General features: G+C 38.9%; 1 protein-coding gene across 14 annotated transcripts in view; it reads left to right on the top strand.

The window, feature by feature from the left end:
* LOC147358441 (suppressor of SWI4 1 homolog) overlaps window positions 1-23358 on the top strand; it is a 343713-nt gene that overhangs the window by 20510 nt on the left and 299845 nt on the right. The window contains exon 3 of one of the 14 annotated variants that reach the window (XR_015141658.1): window positions 2823-3783. The exons of the other annotated variants lie outside the window; for them this stretch is intronic. The gene's annotated coding sequence lies outside the window, so the exon portion shown is untranslated. Of the gene's footprint in view, window positions 1-2822; window positions 3784-23358 lie in introns of those variants that run through there. 14 annotated transcript variants of the gene reach the window in all.

The following is a 23358-nucleotide window of genomic DNA, read 5'->3' on the forward strand; positions in this document are numbered from 1 at the left end:
TAATTTGTTTACAGTAATGCTCTATTGAGGAGGACGTGGCAGGGATGGCAAGAAGCAGCAGCATCTGAAATTGTATGTATGTTCTCTTAACTATTTTTTTTTTTATTTTGAAATTGAGCATGATAATTAAGTTCATGGGAGCTGGCTAAGATTGGGCAGCCAGTTCACAGGTGTGGCAAACATCTGAGTCAACCCCACCAGTGGTGAGGGTGCCAAAGCGAACACCTGGCTGTGCATAGGAGTTGCTTTGTCTGCCAAAATCACTGCTGTGAAATGATCAGCAGCATGAACAGCAATCCAAAGACTAAGCACAACTGAACACTGAATGAAAAGAGGGCCCCGAGGATAAGAAATCCAAGGTTGGGAGCTAAAGGTTGGAGCAAATGCTCTCTAAATGCAGCAAGCAGAGTAACTTTTTCAATTATTGTCGTTAAGTATTTTTAGCACTGACTGAAAATCACTGATACTTTGTTAGAACAACACTCCAAACTAGTGTGATAACACAGGGCTTTGTGTTTGATATTAAGAGTGGGAAGACATTTTAAGATCATTCACATTAAATGTATTGTGTGATATTTGAATGTCCCTGCAGCCAAGAACTAAGCTAAACTTTGATGTACAGAGTTGAATATGCTGTGTTCACCTTCAGAGAACCTATAGTGCTGATAAACTATTGGGTCATAGAACATTTCTCATAAATTACAATAAATGCGTTATATACACATTCTGTTTTAAAGGGCCAGTAGAAGAAGCAATGTTAAATTAGAAAAGAATATAGAACTGGGTTTGCACAAAAGGGTATCAGTTATGAAGGACAGGGAATTTCATGTAGAAAGCAGGGGGTTGTCTGGTAGCTTGACATGTTCAGGCAACTACATGGAGATATTCCTTTTATTGACATATCACCTTTACATAATTTTTTTTAAAGTCTTGCCTCCCTTCTGGCAGATCTTCCTATATAACCTGAATAGGGCCAAGTTTCTAGAATTTCTGTTGTGTAGCTGTATTTAGATCACTCCCTGGTATAATCATGCTCAATGTGGAAAATTAAACTTGGTGAATAGTAGAGTATACTTTTTATTAAAAATTCATTCTTTCCTCTCTGCCCTTGAGGTGGTTCACTATGAATGGCGTGTATTTCTCCATCTTGTATGTTGGGCTTCCAAATTCCTGATCAGTGGAATTTGGAAGGAAATGATAGGGGGCCATTTCTGAGCCATGTCCGTAAGCAAGCTTCCATTCATGTCTCTCAAGCTTTTCTGATCCATCATGGAATCAAAAATCTGCTATACCATGAGTGTAAAATAAAATGTTTGTTGTTAGAAGCCACTGAGATTTGGGGGTTGTTTTCTATATAGCAGTATTGCAGCAAAAGCTAATAAAGCAACCATATTCATTGCTAGAAACTAAAAACAAAAAAACAAAACTTGTTATTGTTGCTTCAAATGAAGAATATGAATTTGAGTTTTTGAAGCACCCTGAGACTAATATTCATGTACCTATAGGACTAAAAACCAAATAAAATGAAAATATTTAAAAAGTGGAGTAAATACTGCAAAATAAGGTCATGTTATGGTCTTGTGAGATATATTCTTTCAATGGAATATCATGGTAAATATGGAACATTAAAATTTTAAAGGTGATAAATAATATAACAGGATGATGAACCCACATTATACTGGGTTTTTCAGTGTTTTTTTCTGATATATGAAAGAAACCAAATTCTCAGTACTTTCCATAGCTATATGATATATTTTAACTTCTCTTTGCTCTCAACAGCACCCATATTCCTATTCTGCTTTATTTTCTTTTCCTTAGCATATATCACTACCTAGCACACTTTAAATAATTACTTATATATCTGTCCACTATCTCTCTTTCTGTTAGAGTGTGAGTTCCATGAAGTCAGGGCTTTGTTTATAGTTCTATTTTTGTTGTTTAATGGCTAAGTCATGTGTGACTCTTTTGCAACCCCATGGACTGTAGCCAGCCAGGCTCCTCTGTCCATGAAATTTCCCAGCAAAAATTATTGCCATTATCTAAAAACTAATCTTGTGAATCATAAGCATTGAATAAATATTATGGGAAAAATAATACATAGCTTGAGAATAAAGGAAATTACTTACATGTTTAGCTAAAAAGGATGTAATTCACCGAATTGAAGAAATAATTAAAAAGAAATTTCTTTGTAATTATCCAGAGGAAGATTCCCAAATCCTGTGGGAAAATGGGAATGTTATTAATGCCTCTAGAATACCCTCTTGTCCATTTTTCAGCACTGCTGTATCTCTGATTCTTTGATGTGTATGTATGTTTGTGTGTGTTCATGTGTGTGTGTGTGTGTTCATGCATGTGTTGGCCTTTCTTTCCTGTACTGTAGACGGTCTTCCTCCATGCAATTAGTAAGGATGGCCACTGACACACCCTGAAATGTATCATCCCTTAACAACTTCACAGAGAAGGAGAATGCTTCTTCCTCCTGGATATCTTACATCTGTCCTCAGAAAGGAATATGCTTTGGAGTCATGAACTCATACTTTGTGAGAATTACTTAGGTGGATGAACAGGTAACATGATTAGAAGACCTAGAACATCAGTGAAGTTGGCAGAGCGAGATGAATAGGTATGTTCAGTAGTGTAAAGATTGAAGCTGCAGCCTGAAGAATGAGGGAGGGGTAGTTCTCTTAAGGGAAAGGAAGCTGAGCAGAGAACATGCTGCATGTGCACTGTGGGTTCAACTTGGACACAGAGGAAGATTCTGCATCCTGTGTCATGGCTGACTAGTATTAATCAATAAATATGCTATTTCTCCCTGAATCTAGATGTGGCCCTGGAATCTAATTGAGCTTTGATTTGGCCTTGCTGCTGCTGCTGCTGCTAAGTCACTTCAGTCGTGTCCGACTCTGTGCGACCCCATAGATGGCAGCCCACCAGGCTTCCCTGTCCCTGGGATTCTCCAGGCAAGAACACTGGAGTGGGTTGCCATTTCCTTCTCCAATGTATGAAAGTGAAAAGTGAAAGTGAAGTCGCTCAGTCATGTCTGACTCTTGGTGACCCCATGGACTGCAGCCTACCAGGCTCCTCCATCCATGGGATTTTCTGGGCAAGAGTACTGGAGTGCCTTGCCATTGCCTTCTCCGTAGAAACCATTTTTTGTATAGACTTCCACACATCTCTGCAAATTGATTTTGGACCTCCATATGAAATCTATTTTATATTAGGTCTTAAATAATTGCAGATCACCAGAAAGACCTACATTAACAAGTGTGGAAATAAATGGTGTATCAAGGATAATAGATCTGACATAGAGGAGGCACTTCTAACCTAGACCAAGAAATGGGAATAGGGTAATACAGCAGGTGGGATATAATTATTTATAGTAGTCACAAGGAGTCAAATTCCTCTTGAGGTTAATATGATAAGTGGGCAGGAGGCACACAGCAAGAGTCTCTCCACAGCCATAGCTTGAGCAAGAACATCTATTCAGATCAAGATCTAGATATGTAAGATGCGGTGATAAAATTCAAGATGGAATCAGAGAAGCCAGAAATCCACAGAAGAGAAGCAATTGGAAGGTCAGTAGGATATTGAATAGATTCTCATGAAATTGCTCTGGGTAATTATGATTTCATCTTTTAGAAGCCTCAAGTCAGGACCTGCAGCTGAATCAGACATCAACTTCCCCTCCATCCACTGGTCTGAGGCAGTATTTAGGTAGCCATCTCTATCACATAACCTCAGTTCAAATGATTTTTTTTAACTCTTCAACTCCCTGAATTCCCAATAAACATGTCATTTGCTTAATGGATTTGATTCAGTTGATTGTTTTTGGATGTCAGCTAAGACCACATCCAGTGTCCCACCCACAGTCACCAGCATCACCACTTGATACCTATTCATTACTTGATCATTTTTCTTGGGAACTGTTTCTACAATCTGTTTTCCAGCCCACAAAAGAAGAGCCCATTGAAGAAACTGGTTCTTTTTCATTCTGGCTTATCATGTCACTGTAACCAATGTCAGGAACCTTCAATTCAAGCTTATGAATTACTTATAATAGCCAGTCAATTTTAATTCAGCAATACTTAAATATCCTTCCTTTGTAAAATTCAGACCTTGTTATTTTTTCCAAGCGGGGAACAAAAATGAACGTAATCTGGGCAAAAATAATTGTTGTAAAGAGCTTTCAGGGTGTGACCTACAATGTGACCTACATTGATAGAAACATTTCACCTATCGAAATCCACTGAACTGTTTCAAAACACCAGTTTGTGGGACTCTTGTTAGCCATACTCCTTTATGTTTCATGTTAAATACTACATGATGGTGTCAGACTTTATTTTCTTGGGCTCCAAAATCACTGCAGATGGTGACTGCAGCCATGAAATTAAAAGACGCTTACTCCTTGGAAGGAAAGTTATGACCAACCTAGATAGCATATTGAAAAGCAGAGGCATTACTTTGCTAACAAAGGTCCGTCTAGTCAAGGCTATGGTATTTCCTGTGGTCATGTATGGATGTGAGAGTTGGACTGTGAAGAAGGCTGAACACCGAAGAATTGATGCCTTTGAACTGTGGTGTTGGAGAAGACTCTTGAGAGTCCCTTGGACTGCAAGAAGATCCAATCAGTCCATTCTGAAGGAGATCAGCCCTGGGATTTCTTTGGAAGGAATGATGCTGAAGCTGAAACTCTAGTACTTTGGCCACCTCATGGGAAGAGTTGACTCATTGGAAAAGACTCTGATGCTGGGAGGGACTAGGGGCAGGAGGAGAAGGGGACGACAGAGGATGAGATGGCTGGATGGCATCACTGACTCAATGGACGTGAGTATGAGTGAACTGCGGGAGTTCGTGATGGACAGGGAGGCCTGGTGTGCTGCGATTCATGGGGTTGCAAAGAGTCAGACATGACTGAGTGACTGAACTGAACTGAACTGAATAGATGCCAGTGATATGCTCTAAAAACATTTGCATATATCAGTTAGTTAATAAACTTTTATGGAATTAAATATTAATTTTCCAAAATAGATGATTTTTATAGTTATATTCCACTTAGGAGACAGAACTTTCACCTGATTTTCAGGATTTTAAAAGATCTCTCATTTGTTAAAAAAAAAAAAAAATTCTTTCTCTTTTTACCCTCCTAAAACAGGGGAAAGTGTGAGTTAACTGTTTTTCTCTGACACTGAGTATAGATAGTGTAAAGTTTGAGTAACCTTTGGCTCAAATCCTTGCCCAGAGGATTGTAACTATGTAACTAAGATTCTGTGAGCATTTAAGAGAAGGCTCTGCTTGGCCAGTTTAACAGGAGGGTTGGTGGCTGCAGATTATTTTGTTAACTATTTTAAACACCAATTAACTGTGTAAAGTTGATAGGCCTGTTGTCTCACCAGTGTACTGAGTATATGCCTATGTCCCAACCTTATATTCAACATGCAACTAGATTTTGGTCAGTAGTTGCTCCAAATATAAATTTTCCTGAGATCTTGGCAAAGATATTTGTAGTTATTCCTACATACTTTGTACCTGGAATCTAATACCAAGGTTATCAACATCATGGTTAGCAGGCCCTGTTTCTGCTTTTGTCTTATTTTTTCTCTTTTTCTTTAGATTTTCAGAGTATTCTACAAATATTAAGTCCATGCTTTCTTTTTTATTGGGGTATAGTTTTATTACAATATTTTATTCATTTCTACTGTACAATGAAGTTAGTCAGCTATATGTATACATATAATCCCGTCCCTCTTGAATCTTTCTGTACCACCAAACCATCCCACCCATGTAGGTCATTACACAGCATCGAGCTGAGCTCTTTGTGTTATAACAGCAGATTCCCACTAGCTGGGCTTCCCTGATAGCTCAATTGGTAAAGAATCTGCCTGCAGTGCAGGAGACCCCGGTTCAATTCCTCGGTCAGGAAGATCCTCTGGAGAAGGGATAGGCTACCCCCTCCAGTATTCTTGGGCTGCCCTAGTGGCTCAGCTGGTAAAGAATCCACCTGCAATGTGGGAGACCTGGGTTTGATCCCTGTGTTGAGAAGATGCCCTGGAGAAGAAGGCTGCCCAACTCCAGTATTCTGGCCTGGAGAATTCCATGGACTGTATAGTCCATGGGATCACAGAGTTGGACATGACTGAGCAACTTTCACTTTCACTTTTCCCACTAGCTATCTTTTTTATATATGGCAGTGTATATATGTCAATCGTAATCTTAAATGCTTTTTGTTGGAAGTTTGGCTTTGGGTTCCATTCATCCTTCTTCTGTTTCATAGTGCTAGCTATTAAGTTGTTGTTCAGTTACTAACTCCGCTAAGTCGTGTCTGACTCTTGGTCCACCCCATGGTGGGGTGGACTGACTCTACAGTCCACTCCATGGACTGTAACACTCCAGGCTCCCTGAGGTTCCTCAGGTAAGAATACTGGAGTGGGTTACCGTTTCCTTCTCCAGGGGATCTTCCTGTACCAGGGATCAAACCCACTTCTTCTGCATTGGCAGGCAGATTCTTTACCACTGAGTCACCAGGGAAATCCATGTTATGAATATGAACTTGATTACTGCTATCCTGGATTAGATACTATGTGAAGGATTTGTAACTCTTCTCAAATCCATACCTTGGGGTATATAACTTTGTTGACTTTGTTGCCGGAAGGAGCTCTGGAAGAGAGAGAATATAGACTGACTTGGGTTAATGGGGGCAGACCCTGGGATCTGCCTGGAAACTGGCTGTGAAAACCCACCAAGTGCTGAGGTATACACCTGTCTGGGAGGCCAGAGAAAACAGGCTGGATTGAACATCAAGACTGACCCTGATAGGAATCTACCTGATGGTAATATGGACCTATTGGATTAGCTATTCCTCCTCCAATAAGGAAAAGTCAGAAAGGCCAAGATTTTTCAACCTAAGTCTATCAAACTATAGGAGATAAGAGGAAATGCCTGAATTTTTCAGGGTGATTTCTTTGCTGTGTTGAATCTGTTTTCATATAGATAAGATGTTGCAGAACTTAATATAGATAAAAGTAAGAATGAGTTTGAGATTACCTGATTTAAAATGAAAGAATGCTGTTCCCATATAAAAGTAAAGTCCATAATGTTGGGTACTGATATTTGTGATATTTGTATTGATTTTTGAGCCATAAAAAGTAATACTCTTACACCGTTGACATTATTAATTACCATAAAATATATGTATATGCAGTAACTCTTTTGAAACCCTTGCCTAAATTAGTATTCCCTGACTGTTTTTTTTGGAGTAAACCCACAAACATATCTGTACATTTGAGGACATATTTTTTTGTCCTTACTGAAATCAGAAGTAGAAAATTAAAGGGTTTCACCCTTATGCCATATTTCACTGTACCTCCAATAATTCTCATTTTTTTATACAACTGTGATTTTAGTTTTGAGATATGACTCAAGACAAACATACTCAAATGCAGTTGCTGTTTATTTCTATATTTACTGGGAACCACATAGTCAAGAATCTTTATAAGCTATGGATCTTCTCCTTCAAAAAATACACATTATGTACATATAGAAAATTCAGCATACATTTTACACAGGTTTATGAGTAATCCAGGAGCTCGTTCATATTTCTTAATTTTAGAGTTCTTAACTGAAAGGAAATTTTCATTATATAAGCTACATGAATGGCTATTGCTTTGAAAAGAAATAATCTTTTTTTTTTGTTTTAGTTTCTTAACCATCTAAAAGCATTTGGTTCTCTCTGCTTTTTTCTATATATTTTGAAAATAGAAAGTTATGACCTAGAATAAATATATTGCTATAATTGTATAGATTTAACTAGGGATAGTGGTGTCTGTACAAAAAAAGATCTTCACAACCCGGATAATCGCGATGGTGTGATCACTGACCTAGAGCCAGACATCCTGGAATGTGAAGTCAAGTGGGCCTTAGAAAGCATCACTACAAACAAAGCTAGTGGAGGTGGAGGTGGTAGAATTCCAGTTGAGCTATTCCAAATCCTGAAAGATGATGCTGTGAAAGTACTGCACTCAATATGCCAGCAAATCTGGAAAACTCAGCAGTGGCCACAGGACTGGAAAAGGTCAGTTTTCATTCCAATCCCAAAGAAAGGCAATGCCAAAGAATGCTCAAACTACCGCATAATTGCACTCATCTCACGCGCTAGTAAAGTAATGCTCAAAATTCTTCAAGCCAGGCTTCAGCAATACGTGAACAGTGAACTTCCTGATGTTCAAGCTGGCTTTAGAAAAGGCAGAGGAACCAGAGATCAAATTGCCAACATCCGCTGGATCATGGAAAAAACAAGAGAGTTCCAGAAAAACATCTATTTATGCTTTATTGACTATGCCAAAGCCTTTGACTGTGTGGATCACAATAAACTGTGGAAAATTCTGAAAGAGATGGGAATACCAGATCACCTGATCTGCCTCTTGAGAAATTTGTATGCAGGTCAGGAAGCAACAGTTAGAACTGGACATGGAACAACAGACTGGTTCCAAATAGGAAAAGGAGTACGTCAAGGCTGTATATTGTCACCCTGTTTATTTAACTTCTATGCAGAGTACATCATGAGAAACGCTAGACTGGAAGAAACACAAGCTGGAATCAAGATTGCCAGGAGAAATATCAATCACCTCAGATATGCAGATGACACCACCCTTATGGCAGAAAGTGAAGAGGAACTAAAAAGCCTCTTGATGAAAGTGAAAGTGGAGACTGAAAAAGTTGGCTTAAAGCTCAATATTCAGAAAACGAAGATCATGGCATCTGGTCCCATCACTTCATGGGAAATAGATGGGGAAACAGTGTCAGACTTTATTTTGGGGGGCTCCAAAATCACTGCAGATGGTGAATGCAGCCATGAAATTAAAAGACGCTTATTCCTTGGAAGGAAAGTTATGACCAGCTTAGATAGCATATTGAAAAGCAGAGACATTACTTTGCCAACAAAGGTTCGTCTAGTCAAGGCTATGGTTTTCCCTGTGGTCATGTATGGATGTGAGAGTTGGACTGTGAAGAAAGCTGAGCACCAATGAATTGATGCTTTTGAACTGTGGTGTTGGAGAAGACTCTTGAGAGTCCCTTGGACTGCAAGGAGATCCAACCAGTCCATTCTGAAGGAGATCAGCCCTGGGATTTCTTTGGAAGGAATGATGCTAAAGCTGAAACTCCAGTACTTTGGCCACCTCATGCAAAGAGTTGTCATTGGAAAAGACTCTGATGCTGGGAGGTATTGGGGGCAAGAGGAGAAGGGGATGACAGAGGATGAGATGGCTGGATGGCATCACTGACTTGATGGACATGAGTCTGAGTGAACTCCAGGAGTTGGTGATGGACAGGGAGGCCTAGCGTGCTGTGATTCATGGGGTCGCAAAGAGTCGGACACGACTGAGCGACTGATCTGATCTGATATGAGTGGTGTCTGAAGGTTCAAACATAGTGATTTGTATTATTTGGTATCCTGTACTATATTGTGGGTACCTCATGCAATCATGATATCTGTCTGGTTGAAGACTGAGTTGCTTCTCATGTGATTTTCACAAATAGTCATACAAGATAAAGTTCCCAAAATACCATAGAACATTTAGAAAATTACATTTATATATTGCATAATGCATATGTAACACATATACTACATATATTACATATATGTCTCTGAGTTTCTTAACTCTCTCTAATATATATATATATATATATATATATGTGTGTGTGTGTGTGTCTGTGTGACATGTATATGTGTCACATATATATGAGGCATTTATTTATCTAGATATGTCTGCCAACAGAGAGAAAGACCTTGTGTTTAAAATCTTACTAGACAACTTTCCAAAATGGAAAGCAAGCACGCCTAATGTAAGGCATTCCAAATGCCTCTATGAGGCATGGCAAATACGCTTTTCTCATTTAATCTTTAACATATCCTGGCAGAGTAAGTGTGCCAACAGTAGTTTACAGATAAGAAAACTGAAATTCAGTAAGGCAAATAGTTTTTCCAAGGTTACACAACTAATAAGTGGCAGAACCAGAATTTGGACTTGGATTTTCAGGTCTTTTACTTCCCAAAGGCAGCACTCAGAGAACTTAGCATCACGGCAATGTGACTGCAGGTCTAGCTCTGACTTAGAGGCATAGTTCTGTAATTTGAGTTCCTGTCTCATGTGTCTCCATAGCATAGTCAGATGTGATAATGCTTGTCCTTGTTTTAAAATTTTCCTTTCTCATGCAGTTACTGAAAGCTGAGCTATCTATCTACCTTACTGATGGAATAGACCTCTCAATAGTGTTCAATCGTAAGCCCTCTATTGCCAGGATATCAGTACCACATTATCTCTTGCTCAACATCCTCAATTCAGCAATTAACCTGGTTTGCTACTTATTTTCAGCCATAGCATTCTGTGACATTACAGAATTTCCAGTTTTCTGACTTTGCCAGTGTTCATAACATTATAGAGATTTCTCATTCATATAACCAATGGAATAAACTAAGGGGGTGAGCAGAGTTCAGGGAAAAAAATTCATACACCCTTTACTGTTTTCATATTAAGTGTGTGGACTGCTGCTTATAAAAATTTCCTTCCATTTTTATCTATCTTTCACAAATGTTTTAAAGATTACTTCTTAATTGCAGAAAGGATTTATATGTTCTATATAAATCTAATATAAATTTGGTCTTATACAGTACCTTAAGTTGTCACATTGTCCTTTCCTCTGATAAATTAATAATAATTAATTTGTTTTTCTTTTCAAAAGGATCATACTTTATTGGGTGATTTGGAGTTCCTAAAGGGACTGGCATTACTATGGTGGTGCTCATGAAACATTTATTCAATAATGTATATACTCAAGGTAGCAACTAGATTTCATCTGAATCAACCCATATATCAGTTAGTACTGGCTGCTTGTTTCACTGGGCTTCAAAGGAATTAAAGTCTCTGCAAGCTCTGTAGGGTATTTCTCAGGTGGCTCAGTGGTAAAGGATCTCCCTGCCAATGCAGGAGCATCAGGAGATGCAGGTTCAAGCCCTGAGTTGGGAAGATCTCCTGGAAAAAGGAATGGCAACCCACTCCAGTACTCTTGCTGGAATAATCCCATGGACACAGAAGCCTGGTGGGCTATAGTCCATGGGGTAACAAAGACTCAGGCATGACTGAAGCAACTGAATGTGCACGCAAGCTCTAAGAGAGAAAATAAGGGTCATGATTGGTACATGAAGTCTACTGTAGAAACGGCAAGGGGACGGGGTGGCAGTATGGCGACGCTGGATTTGCTCAGTCAACACTACCTTTTATTTGTCTTAGCAGACTTGTTCCCATTGCTTAATATGTACTTTCTTCTCTTCTTTAGTGCATTGACTTGTCACAGGTTGTAGCCTTTTTGATCTTTCCTGTCTGACTGTGTTTAATCTATATATCCATGGATACATTTGTTACAGCACAAACTTGACAATTCAAAGATAAGTGTTTTGTCTATACTGAGAAAAGCCCTATTTTCATCTGTATCAGATCCACCTACCAGACAAACCATTTAGTACTTGATTATAAGAACCAATAGAAAAAGCAGAGAACCAAAAATGATCACAGCAGAGATACCTTGCTCTGGATTTTAACTGTACAAAACACTTCGTATTTCTTGTATAAGACCCTACCTTTCCAGATGCAATGTAGAGTTGCTGCTTTCTCTCTCCAATCATTCCTCATGCATATCCTCATTAAATTTGCTTCATTAAAAATGTGCCTTGTTTATTTGTTTTCAATCAAATCCTTTCCATAGTCTAGTCTTATGCTGGAGAAGGAAATGGCAACTCACTCTAGTATTCTTGCATGGAGAGTCCCATGGGTGTAGGAGCCTGGGGGCCTGCTGTCCATAGGATCGCACAGAGTCGGACACAGCTGAAGTGACTTTGCATGCATGCAGGCATTGGAGACAGAAATGGCAACCCATTCCAATATTCTTGCCTGGAGAATCCCAGGGACAGCAGAGCCTGGTGGGATGCTGTCTATGGGGTCGCGAGAGTTGGACACAACTGAAGTTACTTAGCAGCAGCAGTCTCATGTTGGTTCCAGGTCAGGTCCTTTCTGTGGGACTGATCCTATGTTTGGGCCATCTCATTATCAGGCAAATGGTGTCTGTGTTGTAATTTCTGGTGGTTCTCTGCTGTGTTTGGAGGTTAGGCTTGGATTGGGGGTACTAACTGTAGCTCTGCTAATCTATGAATGTGTGCTAATTTTTAACTTGTCAGAACCTCTATTAAATTATTTTTAATGGCAATAATTATCACATCGTTTTGTCATAAGTGATAGCTGAGATAATACATGTAATATATTTAGCATGTTAAGTGTTTGTTAATGATTTATTTGTGTGATTTTTACTACTGTTGAGTCTAAGGGTGGAACTGAATCTTCTGAAGATTGAAATTTTTGATATGGTTTACAAAACAAAAAGGTAGATAACTGCAAATATATACAGTGAAGCATACTTTATTAAATTGATTTATTAAAATATTCAACTTTGAGGGTATTTTAATAAATGTAGATGGTGAAGCTAACTTCTGACTCTTCATGAAACTAATTCTCTCAAAGGCATTGTTTTCCCTGCAGTATGTAATATTCAGCTAATAAGGCTCTGTACTATTTTCTAGGTCTGTACTCAGCATCTGAACATTATTACTTCTTCAGCATTTCCTCTCTGCTAGGCACCCAATATATGCCAACACTATTCCTCATAACTACTTTACAAAAGAGATTTAACTAACTTCCGTATTACAGAGGATGGAACTGAGTTTCAGATTTGTGAAAGTAATGCATAATTAGAAAAGGACTTTGGATTGATTTGGTTTTGGCTTAAAATCTTATGTTCACCACATCGAATTTTAAACTAGAGGTCTTCCAAATGAGACAGTTCTGCCCAGGTAGTCACTCACTAATATACCAGGTACACATATGATCATTATGAGAAATTCATTTTCAAGCATAGCAAATTTATTTAAAGTTCAACATATTGACTCTCCTATCACATTGTCATTAGCAATAATTAGTGTCATTGTGATTGATACAGATTCTTCAAGGCATATTGCAGAAGTTTAGCTCATGTGTTTGAGGCCAGATTGTGGCTATACAAAAAGTAGGTGACTGGACTGAGCCCAAAAGAATTGTTGTTTACTTTAACTGCTTGGTTAATGTAAAATCAACAGAAAACAGACAACTACCCCCTAAAACAAACATATAACAACATGAACAGAAGGACAAGATACCCTCAGCATTAAATGTAAGCAATAAATTAAATCACTATAATCTTTTGGGGAACAAATCTAAATATAGTGGTTGGGTTAATATTATCCCCATTTCATGTGAATAAGCTGATGTAGTAGACTCTGCACATGGACATCACCAGATGGTCCATACAAAAATAAGATTGACCATATTCTTTGCAGCCAAAGATGGAGAAGCTCTATACAGTCAACAAAAACAAACCTGGAGCTGACTGTGGCTCAGATCATGAGCTTCTTACTGCAAAATTCAGGCTTACCTTGAAGAAAGTAGGGAGAAACACTAGACCATTCAGGTAAGACCTAAAGCCAATCCCTTACGATTATACAGTGGAGATGACAAATAGATTCAAGGGGCTAGATATGGTAGACAGTGTCTGAAGAACCATGGATGGAGGTTCATAACGTTGTACACGAGGCAGTGGCCAAAACCTTCCCCAAGAAAAAGAAATAGAAGAAGATAAAGCTGCTGTCTGAGAAGGCCTTACAAATAGCTGAGAATAAAAGAGAAGCAAAAGGCAAAGGAGAAAGGGAAAGATACACTCAACTGAATGCAAAGTTTCAGAGAACAGCAGGGAGAGATAAGAAATGCTTCTTAAGTGAACAGTGCAAAGTAGAGGGAAACAAGAGAATGGGAAAGACTAGATATCTCTTCAAGAAAACTAGAGATGTCAAGGAACATTTCATGCAAAAGTGGTCACAATGATGGGCAGAAATGGCAAGGACCTAACAGAAGCAAAAGAGATTAAGAAGAGGTGGGAAAAATACACAGAAGTATACAAAGAAGGCCTTAATGGAATCCAGATAACCACGATGCTGTGACGACTCACCTAGGGTCAGACATCCTGAAGTGTGAAGTCAAATGGGCCTTAGGAAGCATTACTACCAACAAAGCTAATGGAGCTGATGGAATTCCAGCTGAGCTCTTCCAAATCCTAAAAAATGATGCCATGAAAGTGTTGCACTTAATATGCCAACATATTTGGAAAACTCAGCAGTGACCACAGGACCGGAAAAGGACAGTTTTCATTCCAATCCCCAAAAAAGGCAATGCCAAAGAATGTTCAAACTACTGTACAATTGTACTCATTTCACATGCTAGCAAGGTAATGCTGAAAATCCTTCAAGTAGTCTTCAACAGTACATGAACTGAGAACTTCCAGATGTATAATCTGGATTTAGAAAAGGTAGAGGAACCAGAGATCAATTTGCCAGTATTAGTTGGATCATGGAGAAAGCAAAGAAATTCTAAATGAACACCTACTTCTGCTTCACTGACCATACTTAAGTCTTTGACTGTGTGGATCACAGCAAAATGTGGAAAATTCTTAAAGAGATGGGAGTACCAGACCACTTTACCTGTCTCCTGAGAAATCCACATGCAGGTTAAGAAACAACAGTTGGAACTGGACATGGAACAATGGACTGATTCAAAATTAGAAAAGGAGTACGACAGGGCTGTATATTGTCACCCTGCTTATTTAACTTATATGCAGAGTACATCATGCAAAATGCCAGGCTGGATAACTCGCAAGCTGGAATCAAGATGGCTGGGAGAAATATAAACAGCCTCAGATATCAGATAGTGCCACTCCAATGGCAGAAAGTGCAGAAGAACTAAAGAGCCTCTTGATGAAGATGAAAGAGGAGAGTGAGAAATCTGGCGTAAAACTCAATGTTCAAAAGCTAAGATCCTGGCATCTGGTCCCATCACTCATGGCAAATAAATGGGGAAACAATTTAAACACTGATAGACTTTATTTTCTTGGGTTCCAAAATCACTGCAGATGGTGACCTCAGCCATGAAATTAAAAGACACTCACTAGCTCCTTGGAAGGAAATCTATGACAAACCTTTTCAGCATATTACAAAGCAGAGACATCACTTTGCAACAAAATTGTGTATAGTCGAAACTATCTTTTTTTCAGCAGTCATGTACAGATATAAGAGCTGGACCGTAAGGAAACCTGAGCTTGAAGGAATTGATGCTTTTGAATTGTGGTGCTCCTTGGATATCAGGGAGATCAAAGACATCAACCCTAAAGGAAATCAAACCAAACTATTCATTTGAAGGACTGATGCTGAAGTTCCCAATACTTTGGCTGCTTGATGCGAACAGCTGACTCATTGGAAAAGACCCTGATGCTGGAAAAGACTGAGGGCAGGAGGAGAAGGAGACAACAGAGGATGAGATGGTTGCATGGCATCACCAACTCAACTGACATGAATTTGAACAACTCGGGGACATAGTGAAGGACAGGGAAGCCTGGCATGCTTCAGTCCATGGGGTTGCAAAGAGTTGGATATGACTTAGCAACTGAACAACAACAAACATTATAAGTCCGGGTTTTCAGCGAAGTTAAATATATGTTTGTTGGGTGTATGTGTGTCTATCTGTCTACTTTTTAAAGTTAAATATATGTTATATGTGTGTGACATGTATACACATCCACATGCATCCACACTTAACTTTCTCGCTTAAATATCTTTCATATATTTCTGGTGAAGCTGTTGCCTCACCCAGTTATCTCCCAGTTCATTCTTGAGAGAATTAATCTGTGATTCGATAACAAGCATCTGAATGACTCAGACAGCTTTGAACAACCAGTACATTGGAATTGGAAATTGAAAAAGTCAAAGAGGCTCTAATAATTGTAATTAGGAGGAAGGGATGGTATCAGCAGATGCTACCGTGCACTATCAGAATTCAAACCAGTCTAATTATTGGTGGCATATTACACCTTTAAGCAAATTACTATTGCAAGAAATTTGGAAAGTTACTCATGGAAAATCTGTTATTCATTTGGCTCTTCTGGCATGAGCATCGAGCTGGTCAAGCTGACTCTGCAGCTATGGAAGATACAATTTGCCAGTTATAGATAATCCCACATAACTGAAATGAAATTAATAACTCATCTTAGCCAAGTTGGGTTATTTAAGTGGCTGATGTAAAGATGAACTGCTTTGAAACCCAAAGCACTCTATTTGAATTTTTTGCCCTATATATCAGGCAATTTTCATTCCTTTTACTCTATTTTAACAAGAGATGAAAAGTAATCACCTTCTTTAATATCCCCAAATTTTTAACAAATAAACCCCAAATTTCCAGTTATGACTAGTATTTTTAATCTTTTTTTTGGCTGTGCCTCAGGGCATGAGGAATCTTAGTTCCCCAACAGGGATCAAATCCACATCCCTTGCAGTGGAATCTCAGAGTCTTAGTCAATAGACCACAAGGGAAGTTCATATCTTTAATCATTTTAATTCCCAAAATATTATTTTAGAATTAGGGAAGATGTTAATGGGAAGTGTAAGTTGGATCTAAATAATCATAATAATAGTTTAAAATTCCTTAATTTAATTAATCCTTTAGTGTTTCATTTATTCTTCAAAACCCTAGAATAATTATTCGGTTCAGTTGCTCAGTGTCTGACTCTTTACGACCCCATGGACTGCAGCACTCCAGGCTTTCCTGTCCATCACTAACTCCTGGAGGTTTGTTGAACTCATGTTCATGAGTTGGTGATACCATTCAACCATCTCATCCTCTGTCGTCCCCTTGTCCTCCTGCCTTCATTCCTTCCCAACATCAGGGTATTTTCCAGTGAGTAAGTTCTTTGCATCAGGCAGCCAAAGAATTGGAGCTTCAGCATCAGACCTTCCAAAGAATATTCAGGATTGATTTCCTTTAGGATTGACTGGTTTGATCTCCTTGCAGTCCAAGGGACTCTCAAGACTCTTCTTCAACACCACAGTTCAAAAGCATCAATTCTTCAGTACTCAGCTTTCTTTATGGTCCCACTCTCACATCCATACATGACTACTGGAAAAACCATAGCTTTGACTAGATGTAACTTTGTCGTCAAAGTACTGTCTCTGCTTTTTAATATGCTATCTAGGTTGGTCAGATATTTTCTTCCAAGGAGTAAGCGTCTTTTAATTTCATGGCTGCAGTCACCATCTGCAGTGATTTTGGACACAGGAAAATAAAGTTTGTCACTGTTTCCATTGTTTCCCCATCTATTTGTCATGAAGTTATGGGACTGGATGCCATGATCTTCATTTTTTGACTGTTGAGCTTTAAGTCAACTTTTTCACTCTCCCTTTTCACCTTGATCAAGAGGCTCTCCAGTTCCTCTTCACTTTCTGCCATCAAGGTGGTGTCATCTGCATATCTGAGGTTATTGATACTTCTCCTGGCAATCTTGATTCTGGCTTGTGCTTCATCCAGCCCAGCATTTTGCATGATGTACCCTGCATATTGTTTCATGTCTAATTCTGACTGTTGCTTTTTGACCTGCATACAGATTTCTCAGGAAGTAGGTAAGGTTGTCTGGTATTCCCATTTCTTTAAGATTTTGCACAGTTTGTTGTGATCCACATAGTCAAAGGCTTTGGTGTAGTCAATAAAGCAGAAGTAGATGTTTTTCTGGAATTCTCTTGGTTTTTCAATGATCCAATGGATGTTGGTAATTTGATCTCTGGTTCCTCTGCCTTTTCTAAATCCAGCTTGGACATCTAGAAGTTCTTGGTTCACATGCTGTTGAATCCTCGCTTGGAGAGTTTTCAGCATTACTTTGCTAGCGTGTGAGATGAATACAATTGTGCAGTAGTTTGAGCATTCTTTCGCATTGCCTTTCTTTGGGATTGGAATGAAAGCTGACCTTTTCCAGTCCTATGGCTACTGCTGAGTTTTCCAAATTTTCTAGCTTATTGAGTGCAACACTTTCACAGTGTCATCTTTTAGGATTGGAAATAGCTCAGCTGGAAGTCCATCACCTCCACTAACTGTAGTGATGATTCCTAAGGCCCACTTGACTTCCCATTCCAGGATGTCTGGCTCTAGGTAAGTGATCACACCACTGTGGTTATCTGGTTCATTAAGATCTTTTTTGTAGAGTTCTTCTGTGTATTGTTTCCAACTATTCCCGATCTCTTCTGCTTCCATTATGTCCTTACAGTTTCTGTCCTTTATTGTGATTGTGCCCATCTTCTGTCCTTTATTGTGGAGGCCAGGCCAGGGAACAGTCATTACCAAGAGTGGAGTAGAGGCCTGGACAGAATTTAAGGACATGTCGAGGAAACGCAGAGTAAACTCTAGGCCTTCCAGGTTGCTTCTCTCCATGTGAAGTGTGATTTCTGCTCCGTTTTTGAGATGAATAGCACCATATTGTATACCTATGTTCCTGGTTCTCTGGCCTCTGAACTTGGATCTACATTACCAGTTGCACTGGATTCAGAATAATTATTAATTTCACTTAAGAAATGAGATTGAAGTTCAGAGACATTGAATGCCTTGCCCAACTAAGAACCAAAAGAATGGATATTTTAATACTAAGCCTAGTGTTTGTTCTTAATCACTACACTATCTACTTTTCATACAGAGAGTCTAGCTAGCTAAAATAGTATGAAAAAGCTAATATTTTACATACATAAATAGTTGCTTAATGCAGCTGACATTCATTCAGTATCTCAGTTGTGCCAGGCATAGGAACCACAAAGAATACAATGGTTTAAAGAATTACCTATCCTTTAAACAGCACACAGAAGAGATAATACATGTCCAACTATAACTGGAGTCTTGAATGTGAAGTGCAAGATACAGAAGTATCGCAGTGAGATTTCAGAAATGAGAGCCAATACTCTTAGTCATAAGTACAGGTAAAGGTTGTAAAAAAGAAGTAAAATCCAGAGACAGAGTATAATGTAAAGTACCTGGGCTTGGATTTTTTGCTTTTGTTTTTCAGTAATGTCTGTCTTTTCTGATGAGATCTTTTTCTGACATATTGTTGTTTTGTTAAATAAAGCACTTGGTTTTCCTCCTAGGATATTGCTACCTGATTGCCACTCTTATTACCAATTGTGTTGATTCCATTTGTTAACGGCAAGCAAACTATGAATGTCTTTCCTTTAGCAAGTGATGGATTAATGCTTCTATAGCACTTAATGAGATGCAATAAATTTCATTGCTTTGCTTTGATTACCCACTCCAGTGTTCTTGCCTGGAGAATCCCAGGGACAGAGGAGCCTGGTAGGAGGCCGTCTCTGGGGTTGCACAGAGTCGGACACGACTGAAGTGACTTAGCATTAGCATTGCTTTGATTTCTTTTTGAAATGTAGCCACAGTCAAAATGTTCATTGTATGGGTAGACAAAGTCTATCAGGAATGGTTCCCCAAGCTTTAGAATTCTCTTAAATAGAATTTTTGGTTTGCATGTTTTGTAACCTGTATTTTTAGTTGATTGAAAGAGTAGGGTCACATCAAAGCTGGTGTCTAGATTTCTTCCCATAGTCAGTGCTGGACTCCCTCCATACTTGAATTAGAAGGCTACTAGAAGACACTTCTACTGCAGAATGTCCCCAGTCTTTAAAAGTTGTTGAAATTCTTCAACAACATTCATCCACATGAGGTAATAACCATTATCTTTGAATATAACCTCTTTTAAAATGTGGGATTTTCTGAAGCCTCTCAAACAAGATTCATCTGATTGAGTCAGCAGTCTATTTAATATTCTAGTGATCACTGTGAGACAGGGAGAGAGAGAAAGAAAATATAGGTAATGTATGTCATCAAATAATATATAGACAATGTATTATCAATATAATACATAGCAATTTATTATATAATTTACTTATAATAAAAATTACATGTATAATATTCAGCATGGTCACCCTCTTAATCTACATTTATTCTATAGAGTCTCATAATGATTAGTAAATAATTTTTGAGATCCATTAAATTCTATTTAATTCAACCAATATGTGATCTCAATATAATATGATAAATCAAAGTAGAACAACAGCTATAAATATGAGAATTAATTCCAGATGAAGTTTGACATGGTGATTTCAGAGGGAAGAGATGACATTAAATATGAAAGAAGGTGAAATTTGAATTTGGGCCTTGAAAAAATGATCACAACAGCAGCCAGAGTTTACTGGGGATTTTCTGAAAGCTAATCCCATGAGATCAAATTAGTAGTGCTAGGATACCTTTGAATTGCTCTGAATCACAATTTTAAGATTCAGTTCAGTTCAGTCGCTCAGTCGTGTCTGACCCTTTGCGACCCCATGAATCGCAGCACACCAGGCCTCCCTGTCCATCACCATATTGTTGTATTGTTAAATAAAGCACTTGGTTTTCCTCCTAGGATATTGCTACCTGATTGCCACTCTTATTACCAATTGTGTTGATTCCATATGTTAACGGCAAGCAAACTATGAATGTCTTTCCTTTAGTGAACTCTCCCAGAGTTCACTCAAACCCACGTCCATCGAGTCAGTGATGCCATCCTGCCATCTCATCCTCTGTTGTCCCCTTTTCCTCCTGCCCCCAATCCCTCCCAGCATCAGAGTCTTTTCCAATGAGTCAGCTCTTCACATGAGGTGGCCAAAAGTACTGGAGTTTCAGCTTTAGCATCAGTCCTTCCAAAGAACTCCCAGGGCTGATCTCCTTTAGAATGGACCGGTTGGATCTCCAACACCACAGTTCAAAAGCATCAATTCTTTGGCACTCAGCTTTCTTCACAGTCCAACCCTCACATCCATACATGACCACTGGAAAAACCATAGCCTTGACTAGACGGACCTTTGTTGGCAACATAATGTCTCTGCTTTTCAATATGCTATCTAGGTTGGTCATAATTTTTTTCCAAGGAGTAAGCGTCTTTTAGTTTCATGGCTTCAGTCACCATCTGCATCCATGATTTTGGAGCCCCCAAAAATAAAGTCTGACATTGTGTCCACTGTTTCCCCATCTATTTGCCATGAAGTGATGGAACCAGATGCCATGATCTTTGTTTTCTGAATGTTGAGCTTTAAGCAACCTTTTCACTCTCCTCTTTCACTCTCATCAAGAGGTTTTTTAGTTCCTCCTCACTTTCTGGTCAGTCACATGTTATAAAACCCATTAGTTATCTTCTGCTTAATTCTGTATAACTAGTTCCTTCATGAGCCCTTTTGACAATGGCAAAGATGTCAACCCATGCCTCATTATCCCTGAATTTCCCATTTTTCCTCTGTATTTTGTCAATGGGAATGATGGCATGAATATCAAATAATACAGTTTGGGCCCCACATTCTGGCTTGTTCAACAGAGCATGCATTTATTATAAGAGAGAAAACATTTTAGATCAACTATAGAATTTTCTATAGTAACAAAATTATTCTATAATCTACATTACTTAATATGGTAACCTCTGGGCACCTGTAGCTCTTGAGACCTTGAAACATGGCTGGTGTGAATGAAGAGCTGAATTTTAAATTCTATTTCATTTCAGTTTATTTACATTTAAATAGTCACATGTGGTTAATGGCTACTGACTTGGAGAGTGCAGTTCTAGGTAGAGTGAACAGTAGGCATAGAGGCAACTAGTCATGCGTATTTGGAAATCGTTTAGTAATTTATATATGCTATAGCATAGATGAAGGCTATTGTGTGTCTGAAGATGAGGCTGGATAGTAGACTTTCCAATAGCAAGCCAAGTTATAAGTTTGATCAGAAATATTGAAGCCTGACAGTGTGACATGATGAAATCCTTTTTAGAAAAATGTTCTTGACCTATGAAAGAATGATACAGGATAGGGGACAGGGAGTAGACATGGGGTGAGTATTACAAAGAAACAATTTTAATATTATGAAATCAGCTTAGAATGACAGTAGGAATAGAGTAAAATAGTTAAAGAAATGCACTGTGAAAGTAGAATTGACACTACTTGTGAATGATAGGGAAAGGATGCTGTGAGTGTGGTGGTGAGGAGGAGAAAGACTATAATCATGAAGATGTTTAGTGGATTTCTTGTTTAGGTAATTTATAGGTGATAATAATGTGGAGACAGGTGAGAAACCTGGTTTGAGAGAGTGCATCAGTTAGTTATTAAAATAATGCTGCATAAAGATCAGTAGGCAATTCAGTGGTTTAAATCACCCATTTGCCTCTGCTCAGAAGTTTACTGATTGACTATCCTTTCAGTTCAGTTCAGTCACTCAGTCATGTCCAACTCTTTGTGATCCTATGAACTGCAGCACACCAGGCTATCCTGTCCATCACCAGCTCCCAGAACTTGCTGAATCTCATGTCCCTCGAGTCGGTGATGCTATCCAATCATTCATCCTCTGTTGTCCCCTTCTCCTCCTGCCTTCAACTTTCCCAGCATCAGGGTCATTTCTAGTGAGTCAGTTCTTCACATCAGGTGGCCAAAATATTGGCGTTTCAGCTTCAGTATCAGCCCTTCCAGTGAATATTCAAGGCTGATTTCCTTTAGGATTGACTGGTTGGATCTCCTTGCAGTCCAAGGGACTCTCAAGAGTCTTCTCTAACACCACAATTCAAAAGCATTAATTCTTCAGCATTCAGCCTTCTTCATAGTTCAACTCTCACATCCATACATGACCACTTGAAAAACCATAACCTTGACTAGACAGACCTTTGCTAACAAAGTAAGGTCTCTGCTTTTCAATATGCTGTCTAGATTGGTCATAACTTTCTTTCCAAGGAGTAAGCATCTTTTAATTTCATGGCTGCAATCACCATGTGCAGTGATTTTGGAGCCCAGGAAAATAAAGTCAGCCACTGTTTCCATTGTTAAGTTCAGTTCAGTCACTCAGTCATGTCCAGTTCTTTGCAACCCCATGAACTGCAGCACGCCAGGCCTCCCTGTCCATAACCAACTCCTGGAGTTCACCCAAACCCATGTCCATTGAGTCGGTGAAGCCATCCAACCATCTCATCCTCTGTTGTCCCCTTCTCCTCCTGCCCTCAATCTTTCTCAACATCAGGGTCTTTTCAAATGAGTCAACTCTTCGTATCAGGTGACTAAAGGACTGGAGTTTCAACTTCAACATCAGTCCTTTCAAAGAACACCCAGGACTGATCTCCTTTAGGAGGAACTGGCTGGATCGCCTTGCAGTCCAAGGGACTCTCAGGAGTCTTCTCCAACACTACAGTTCCAAAGCATCAATTCTTCAGTGCTCAGCTTTCTTAATAGTCTAACTCTCACATCCATACATGACTACTGGAAAAACCATAGCCTTGACTAGATGGACCTTTGTTGACAAAGTAACGTCTCTGCTTTTTAATATACTGTCTAGATTGGTCATAACTTTC

The sequence above is a fragment of the Bos grunniens genome, chromosome 15 (genome assembly GCF_055505025.1).
Source record: "Bos grunniens cultivar Pamir isolate PY7600 chromosome 15, Bosgru_T2T1.0, whole genome shotgun sequence".
NCBI classification, from domain to species: Eukaryota; Metazoa; Chordata; class Mammalia; order Artiodactyla; family Bovidae; genus Bos; species Bos grunniens.